The sequence below is a fragment of the Eurosta solidaginis genome, chromosome 3 (genome assembly GCF_040869045.1).
Source record: "Eurosta solidaginis isolate ZX-2024a chromosome 3, ASM4086904v1, whole genome shotgun sequence".
NCBI lineage: Eukaryota > Metazoa > Arthropoda > Insecta > Diptera > Tephritidae > Eurosta > Eurosta solidaginis.
Window position 1 is genome coordinate 28,416,149 of NC_090321.1, and position 9,640 is coordinate 28,425,788.

Below are 9,640 nucleotides of genomic sequence, written 5' to 3' on the forward strand. Positions count from 1 at the left end.
TTGGTGTATACTTGTATCACCTCGTCTGCCGTTTGAGCGCACTTGCGTCAACCTTTCTCATCTATTGTGACTCTAAAATGCATATCGAAGCACAAGCAGGGCACTAGGTAATCTTTTCCTTCAATATTTGATGGCGCATAATTATATGACCGTACGTACAGTCTGCGATGAAGCTGCCCTGAGGCTTTGAGTCTCGTTGCAGTTGTTAAAGCTATGTTCTTTGGCTGCCAGGTCTACCATTGGCATGTGCCGAATGGCATACAGTGCAGGCTTCAGTATTTTTTGAAGGCTTTCGTTATTTTGTCCATTGATAGCTTTGTATAACCGTCAAATTTTTTGAGGAAGGTACTTTTATGATATGTAAGGCCTATCATTTAAAATATGCAATAAGAGAGAAAGGGTGAACGAGAGATCCCACGTACACCGCAGCATCCTTTAATATGCCTAAAGTGCTTTCGTGACCTTTTCCACACTACAATGATTCTTATATAATATCTACTATGTATTATGTACATGGATTTTCTGCGGTATCACACCTTATATCTTTGGTCTTTCGGGATGCCGCTGTGGCCTACAATTTAACATGCAGTTAATTCATCTGGTTATGGGTGAATGTACTTCATTTAATTAAGATCCTGCATTATCGCCTGTTAAGAGACATTGATGAAAGCCCTGGCAATGTCTAAGAAGACGCCTAAGGCATACTTCTAATACTCTAAAACTTTCTCGATATTTACAACCTCAAAGATGTAATACCATCTGGGCCCGGTGACTCAATGTTGCAAAATGGTCTTTATTATAATTCTTTCACAATAACACTTCTACTTCTCAACAGATAGCGTGCTTAAATCAAACTGATTCCATGATTGCTCAGCTTGCGCTCTTTTATACTCCTCGATTTATCGTTCGCATACTTCTAGGCATTTCTAGAATTTAACTTAGTTACCAGCTATAACTTCAGATGCACGTTATAGCTTCTCATATACGCGTGTATATGTTAGTGATACTTGCACAAATGATTGCCTTCTTTTGTGGGGATCTCAGACAAGATATATGCATGTGTTTGTGCGTTTCTCTCCGCTGCGTTTACGTACATATATGTAAACATAATGATTAATTTGTTTACGTATATACAAGTGCGGCAGCTTCCTTTATTGTTGTTGTGGCTTTATTTACTTAGTATCAGATTAGTGATGTGAGTATCACTTAGCGTCACTAATATTCGACAAAATATGTATATCAACCAACACGTCCTTTTTGCAGGTCCTCTACCGCTTGCATAGGCGTATTCACAGTGAAAATGAATAGAAAACGTTTAACGAAATGCGCTTTCTACTTCCGCACTTTCTTCGGTTCCCGCTTTCGTTAAAGTATGCTAAACTGTTGTTAGAAGTAGGGTGTAGCGCAGGTGGGTGGATATAAGATGTTTGGCTTAGTAGCAGAAACTTTCGATATTCAGTATGACATTAATCTATTGCCAAACAAAAAACCATTACAGAGTTAGACTACCAACCAACCAAGCGAAATAATCGCATTCACTGCTTAAATTTCAATTTAATAATATAGCATTTGCATTCAAGTAACAATAAATGTGTATGTGTGTGTTGTTAACTGAAAACAAAAATACCTTCTTAATAATCAATAAACTTTATTAGCCATCATTAGTGGGAACTTACTTAAGTAGGCATTTATGTAAGCGAAATTGTTAAATGTGAAGCTCACCTTACAAAGAGTCGCTATCTTTTATATTACATGAGAACTTTCTACATAAACACTTCACTTACTTTAAGTGCGATGACTTGACTTTAATGATCACATTCATGTACTTGTACGTGCTTATACTTAAATTCCATAATTTACTAAAATGAATATTCTGCAAGTGATATTTATCTTCCATTAAGTCTATCGTCATTCGTATTCAAAATTTCTGACATACCAACAATAAGCACATTTCACAGCCATTCAGGCGTGCAACCTACTGAAACTGAAATTGGCAATGCGCCGAAAATGTGCCATTTAAAATCGATTTTCAGCGCCCTTTTGAGAAGCTCTTATACATTACCACCTCACTCCTATATGTCCCATTTGTCTTATATACATATGTAACTTGCTGCCACACACTCGCCTTCTGTTGCATACTTAGTTAGATGTTTGCCTCCCTTTTCACTTTACATTTTATCACAGTTTTTAAGTTTACGGAATTTCAACAGTTAAAGATTTAGTTTGCTATTGGCCTAATTTCACTGTTTCCTGTTTTCCAAGATTTTTCTTATATAACTATACTAGAAGACCCAGCAGACGTTGTCCTGCCCTAAATTTGGCCTATCTGCATACATTTTAATAAGCTTTTCCGTCTGACGCTGGTCTCCTCCCACTCTTCACTTTTTCCTAATCCTTTTATTCACTCTTCCCTCCGTTTTTTTCGCTTTATCTATCTCCATCTTCGTCTCATTCTATCTCTTTCTCAATCTCTTTCTCTCTTTTCTCTTCTCTCAATTCCTTCTCATTATTCCGCGTCCCATATTGCCTGTCCCAGAGGGTGGTATGTATTTTATTCTAGTCCCAGTCGCAGTCCCACTCCGAGTCTCAGGCCCAGTCCCACTCCGAGTCTCAGTCCCAGTCCGTCTCTGGATAATATATTACTCTCTACTAAAGCACTCCTCAACAGCTTTCATTTGATATCCATATTGTCTATAAACACATTATAGGGGTATTCGGGTCCACGTTTCGGTCTATATCTCGAGACCCTGTACGTCGATCGCAACAAAACCTATGTAGTAACCACCGCGTGAGGTTTACGCAACTTGTGTGAAAGTTTGAACAAAACCGGCGACCAACTAACACACATTTTAGCCTTTCTTTTTATATATATAAATTTTTATTTTTCACACTTCACTATAATATTAAAACGAAATGCAGATTTTCGTTGCTTTTGAAATTCGGCTTAAAAATTGTACATGGAACAACTAGAGACTCTCCTGAATTAAAAAAAATGCCATAATACCTCTAAATCGCTCGCCCCTCAGAAACTCCCCCCCCCCCCCTCTCGCGGGCCTGCTGATGTGCTATACTTGATATCATTCGCTATAATATTTTTTATTGATAATCACGTTGTTTAATTTAACACCAACCAATTACACACCACCGTGGTGTGATGGTAGCGTGCTTCGCCTACCACACCGAATGCTCTGGGTTCACACCCCGGGCAAAGCAACATCAAAATTTTAGAAATAAGGTTTTTCAATAAGAAGAAAATTTTTCTAAGCGCGGTCGCTCCTCGGCAGTGTTTGGCAAGCACTCCGAGTGTATTTCTGCTATGAAAAGCTCTCAGTGAAAACTCATCTGCCTCGCAGATGCCGTTCGAAGTCGGCATAAAACAAGTAGGTCACGTCCCGCCAATTTGTAGGAAAAATTAAAAAAAAAAAGGAGCGCGACGTAAATTGGAAGAGAAGTGGCCCAAAATCTCTTCGGAGGTTATCGCGCCTTAAATTTATTTTTATTAATTACACGGAAGTATATCCGCAACCCTGGAAATGCGAGTGCCGGTGCGTATACTTATTACGTATAAACAAATAAAAAAAATTGCAATAAAATAATATTGCGACTATAAACTGAGATACAACCTATCCTATCTCTCAATATAGATCAAACTACATACGGGATGTAAAACAAATTCAAAATCGGTTCAGTAGTTTAGGAGTCCATTTGCGCCAAACATAGTGACACGTGATTTTTATACATTAAGATATACTTAGATGTATTGTTTGAGTGAATTCAAAGTCTTACTGAATCGTCTTGTCCACGCCTTGAATTGTCCAACCAAATCAAACTTAGTAATTCGTTATAGTGAACCCTTAGAACATTTACAGTCAATGCGAGGTCCTTACGGACCAGTAAGTTTAACTCGAATAGAAAAAAACCTTTTATTTTATTTTTTTGACGTTGTGTCAACGCACTGGCATCAGGCATAACATCATGGTGAAGAAAGGCAATTTAATAGCCGCTGATTCGCTTGCGCCTTTCTCTGCGCTCCCTCTCCTTATGCATCAATCGTGCCATAACTAGAAAAGCCATTTTGCTCACAGCAGTCAACAGCTCATATGTGTCTGCACATTAAGCGAACTTAATTCGTCATAGAAGGATCCCACCCAAAAACTCTGTATACGAAGAGCTTTTCTTCAAGAAAACGAGAGCAATGCAACATTACGTATTTTGCGTTTCTCAACTCCATTCTACGATTTTGTAAATACTCCCTAAAATCACCGTGCAGACTCAGTGTCTATGTAACTTAGTCATAACATTGATAGACCGTTTCTATTCTCCCTGTTTGAGCACACTGAAATACTCTGAGGATCTCGGAACTCAGTTCCGTCGCTGCTTAAAACCTTGCTTTTCGGGTGATGTGAAATGATGCACGTAAAACGGATGTCTTAAAAAAAGAAGTCACACCCGCGTTCCTTTTTTATTTTCAAAAAGTATATAGAGCTCTTCGACAAAAGTAAATACAACCCAAGGGCATTATTATCCAATGAGCTATGAATGTGAGTATTGAAAAACTCCATTTTAGAATGTTGACTTCACCTAGTTGTTAGTTGCATCATGCTCCCAACCAACTAACTTGAATGCCTGTCTTAAGAGGTGACAAAAATACCACACAGATTCAAGGGGTTGTCAGCGTAATATAAAGCTCATCCAACCCAATTTTCAGCCACACCTATCCGTGGTGAATCCTGTTTCATTAACAGCCGAGGCTCTGGCGACTCCAAACTCCTCATAGATCTAGGGGGTATGAGGGCGGTATGGCCTGGAAGGTCGCATGTGGTCATAACAAACCGTTCCCGAGATGGTTGGGCTTGGTAGCGGAACGTACCAGATCTGCATCCGGCGAAGAATCGTCAACATCGATAACACTCCCCAAGGTCTTCGAGGAGTGTCCTTATCGATAAAACAACAACAACAATGCTCGTTCTTTTCTTCCATAAAATCCACACGTTTTTAAGACCGGTAAACGACCGATCTTGACTCTTAATTGAATCCCTGTAAGCCAAAACCGAAATAGCTTCACCTAATTCTGGCAAAAGCTGGACAGTAAAGCATGAAGTGTCTCGATGGTTCTACCTCTACCCGCGGGTTTACTGGAATATTGCGATGCACCGCACAGGCTGCCATTAGACAATGACGGTCAAAACTAGAATAACTTTAATAATTTAAGCAGACCGTTTCCCATCCTTTTTCGTCTAAATAGATCCCACTACTACGTAAAAGATTATAAATGCCCAGCATTTGTTTGGCTAACCCGAAGCCCGTTTTTAGAAGAGCACCACAATTGAACTTAGGGCTTTGATAGCCACTTAGCTATAGGAGCAGATCTTAAGTTCTCTAATCGTAGTAGCGCTGAACAGCATAATATCCACCTCATTCGAAGATGCTGCAGTGAGCTGTAAACTTAAAATTTCGGTTTACCCTACCTCCAACACTCCGTTTCAACTTCGACCCATCCGTTAACCAGTAAACCTATCTTCTATACAATATAAATTCCTTTCTCTACACCTCTCTCAAGAGGATGAAAGTCCTGAACAAAAGCGAGACTTGAACCATGGAAATTCGGTGTGCTGGGCGCAGCACGCTACCACCACAAAACGGCGACTGTAATGAGCATTTATCTTTTCTTGCTAAAAATATTTTTGATAATCGACAAGTAGTATTTGCACAATTGTCGTAGAACTCAACATAGTTATTTACTGATAACTTTGCTGGAAACAATAAAGTCACCCCCACATACATACATAGCACTATGGCCGAAATTGCGATTTTAGCGGCAAAAAATACTTCCCGACAAGCTAGCTTCACCAAATTTGATGTGTAGACTTCTAATGATAAAAAAATCGATTTGAGAAAAAAATGGGCGGACCACGCCCCCTTTTTTCAAAGTAGTGGCAAAACGTACTTCCTGGCAAGCTAGCTTCAACAAAAGGGTTACACGGACGAAAAAGCAACTTGAGAAAAAATTGAACGGTCCACGCCCTCTTTTTCCTATATCCAAAACCCAAATTGTCGCCAAAAATACTTACCAAAAAGCTGGCTTCATCAAATTTTGAAAACGGACTTCTTCTGACAAAAAAAACTTTAGAAAAAATGGGCGGCCCGCCCAAATATTGAATGCTACCAAGAAATTAATTTATTTTTTAATTCATAAATTTATAAATTTAAAAAAGTTGTAAATGCTTATGGATTAATCTGAAAATAACAAAAATAACATACATATTCTCGAAAGATATACGGCTTAATTATTCATGGTCTGTTTCTTCGTTTTCAGCCGCTTCTAATTCCAATGAATAATTATTTATCGACTCTAAGCTTACATCAGAATCATAACTATAATTGCAGCTGGAGGCTTCTTGAGATGTTGAAGGTAATAAAAGTTCTGGTGGCAATTCAGGCATTTTAAAAAGATCAATGACTTCTCGAGGAAAAGGAAGTTTTTTTTAAACTATTTGTACGGTCAGAGCTATTCATAGCTCTATGATACATGTCAAGTATGTTGTGCACTCTTGAATCCTTTCGAGCGTGACCAGTTCGATCTTTTTTATAATATTTGTTTCGCGCCTCAGATGCATTTTCTGCCAGGACACCTACGGGTACTACTGAAGCCTCAATTATTTGTGACGAATGCACTACTATTTTGTGTATTGTGGCAGACATAGAGTACCATTCGTAGTTTTGGAAAAATATTTCACTGGTTTTAATGCAATGATCACGAAACCTTTGAGCATCAATTTCAAATTCAGAGGAGAGAGCAATTAAGATTATGTGTAAATGTTTCAAAAAATCAATATTTATACCAGTAATAGATGCTAAAAGGTCCGTGCGAGAAAATGCTCTTCTAGCTGTGTTGCCATCGTTGGTGTTGCCGCTGCCATTTGCATTCGGCTTATCGACATGAAGCGCCATTTGAAGCAAAAGCTCTTTTTGAATTTTTTGTTTCTTTTCTGCCAGGATTCTCTTCTCTTCTGCTCCACGAACTTGCCATTTTTTCAAATTTAGCTTGTATGAAAGTTTTAAAACAAACTCGAAACTACGAATCCACGCATGCAAAAGGCTTAATCCATATTTCAAAGCGTCGGTCTTTGGTTCAAAATTAGGAGAATCAAAGTTTCTTATAGTTCGAAATTCCTTTGGAATGGCATGACGGATGGCACATTGCTGTGCACTTTTAGTTTCTGTCAACACATTTAAGACTTTCCCATCTATTAATGTCATATATAAATTATATTTTACTTTAATTTTTTTCCCATTACTTAGTGTATATTGTAGTGGTTTCAACTCCTCAATCTGTATCTTTATGTTGTGGTTTTCAGTTAAAATGTGCCCTTTTGTTTCTTTAACAAACTCCACTTTTAAAGGTCTACAAAAGCGTACTGACCGAGGTGTACGGTTTGCCCAAATGTTATACCCTGCTGATGAAATTATTTTTATTGGAATGACTGATGTCACAAAAAGGGAATGATCGAAACTTTCCGAAGTATTTTCCACAAATTTTTGTTTAAACAAGCTGTGACCGGTAGAACCATCAAACCCGTAGCTCGAAATTAGGATCGATTCTTCAATATCCATTGTACACAATACTTCATCTTGATATTCAAGAATTCTTTTAGCTGTGTGGTCTAACAAATTTTGCAACGACACATCGACAGAGCTTTCATTCGCTTTGTTTTCAGCCGGTCTACATTTCAATTTGCTTTTATAAACTTTATCATAAGTCAGATAAATACTACAATTGTGTTCTATGTTTAATTGCCGTATATTTGAGTACACCTTTTTAGTTAATCCGTTTTCTAACACAAACATTAGAGCTTCATCAGGTGATACTGGCTTAACTTCTTTATGGCTAGTATTAAGAACTTCTCGAATTTTGGATGGCCGATTTGGAGATATAGCAACTTGTTGTAGGACAAATTTCAAATCCGTTGCGTGGGATTTTTTGGCAGATATAGAGGCAGCATGAACTAATAATTGCGCATTGTCTCCTTGCTGGGAAGCTAATTCGGAAGCTAATCACCTTTTATTTCTTTCGCAGCTATCATCATACGTCAGTTTTGGTCGCCCAATAGTATTAATCTTTTTCGGTATTACAAAAATTGTTTCTCGACTCAACCATTTCTTATTATATTTTCTAAATGCATTCTCATTTCTGGTTTGTTTACTCCATTTAAGTTTAATAAAAGTAGATAAGTTCCGAGGTTTAGTACATATCAGTTTACTTAATTCACTGTCAATTTCCTATGAAATCTTTACTTTTATGTAATTCGAAACATTCCTGTTGTTTCTTAACCAAAACTCAAATATTTCAGAATTTTTGAACCTGAGTGTTTCTACAAAAGTATTAAAAATTCGTTCATTAGCAGTCAAATGCATACACTTTTACCATGACATAAAACTTTAGTTTTCTACAAACAATCACATGTAAATAGTTCCAATGACACTTCAAAACATTTTTAGTTTTACTCCACGAAAAACGATAAAACTCTTCAGAATTTCACAAAAAAATACATAAAAAAAGCCACCAAAATAAGTACGAAATAAAAACATTTAGAAAACTATATTTGTATATAGTAAAATTACTCATCTCGAGTAATAGAACTCATATTTACAAAGTTTTTTTACAAGAATATATTATTAAAAAACAATTTTTAATTTTATAAAAATTTTGCTGGTTCACTTGTATTAACACGTACTAAAAAATTTGTAAACATTACCAGTTGTTTGTACATAAACAGGATTGCCAACAGTAATTTTTTTTTAGTTTTTCTTATCAATATGTTGGGTATTGAACACAATTAAAATAATTGCAAAAATGTAAATTTGAAAAATTGACTTTTTGCCACTAAAATCACAATTTCGGCTATAGTGCATAGTTACAAGAATATTTTGTATAAGCACCTTTATTATATGTAAGTACATAAGTATACGTCTGTAGTATTTCGTAAGCTAAAATATTTAATACGTTAGTATATTTTAAATAATAGCGACAAACAAGCAGATTATTTCCTTGTCTTACCGACAGGCATTCAAATGAAAATCAATTGTTCCCATTATTATAATGAGATTACTTACCAACTCTGAAGGATGGCTGGCTGTTTGGCTGTGTCGAAGGAAAAAGAGCACCTGAATGCTTGAACAACTAGCTCGTTTGCTGGTGGCAGCGGAAGAAGCTTGAAAGTGTAGAATGCTTGATGGTGTACCTGATGAATTCCACTACATAAGCATACTACACACATACCATCAAACTTAGCTCATATATGAATGAATGCAGGACTAAAGCAGGATGTAGACTCGGTTTTGCTTTTGCTGGATTTAGTTTTACTGATTTTGTTGGCGTTTTTCTAGCGCATCGGTGCTTATAGCGCTTGACTCGCTTATGAGATATTTAGATTTCATTTTGGTGGTATTTTCGTTGGTTTGTTTCTGTCTGCCAAAAATACATACCAACGCTATATCTACTTGTAGAGGATTTTGCATAAAATTTGAATGTGCAAAAAGATAATAATCAGGTTAGTAGTTTGCAAACTCAAACAACAAGGTTGTGCTGGCGGCAGTTGACAGTGACAGTTGCCAGCGACAGTTTTGTCTGTGTTGTATG

General features: G+C 37.0%; 1 pseudogene; it reads right to left on the reverse strand.

The window, feature by feature from the left end:
* Positions 1–6,198: 6,198 nt before the first annotated feature.
* On the reverse strand, positions 6,199–8,415 carry LOC137245868 (uncharacterized; annotated as a pseudogene).
* Positions 8,416–9,640: the final 1,225 nt, after the last annotated feature.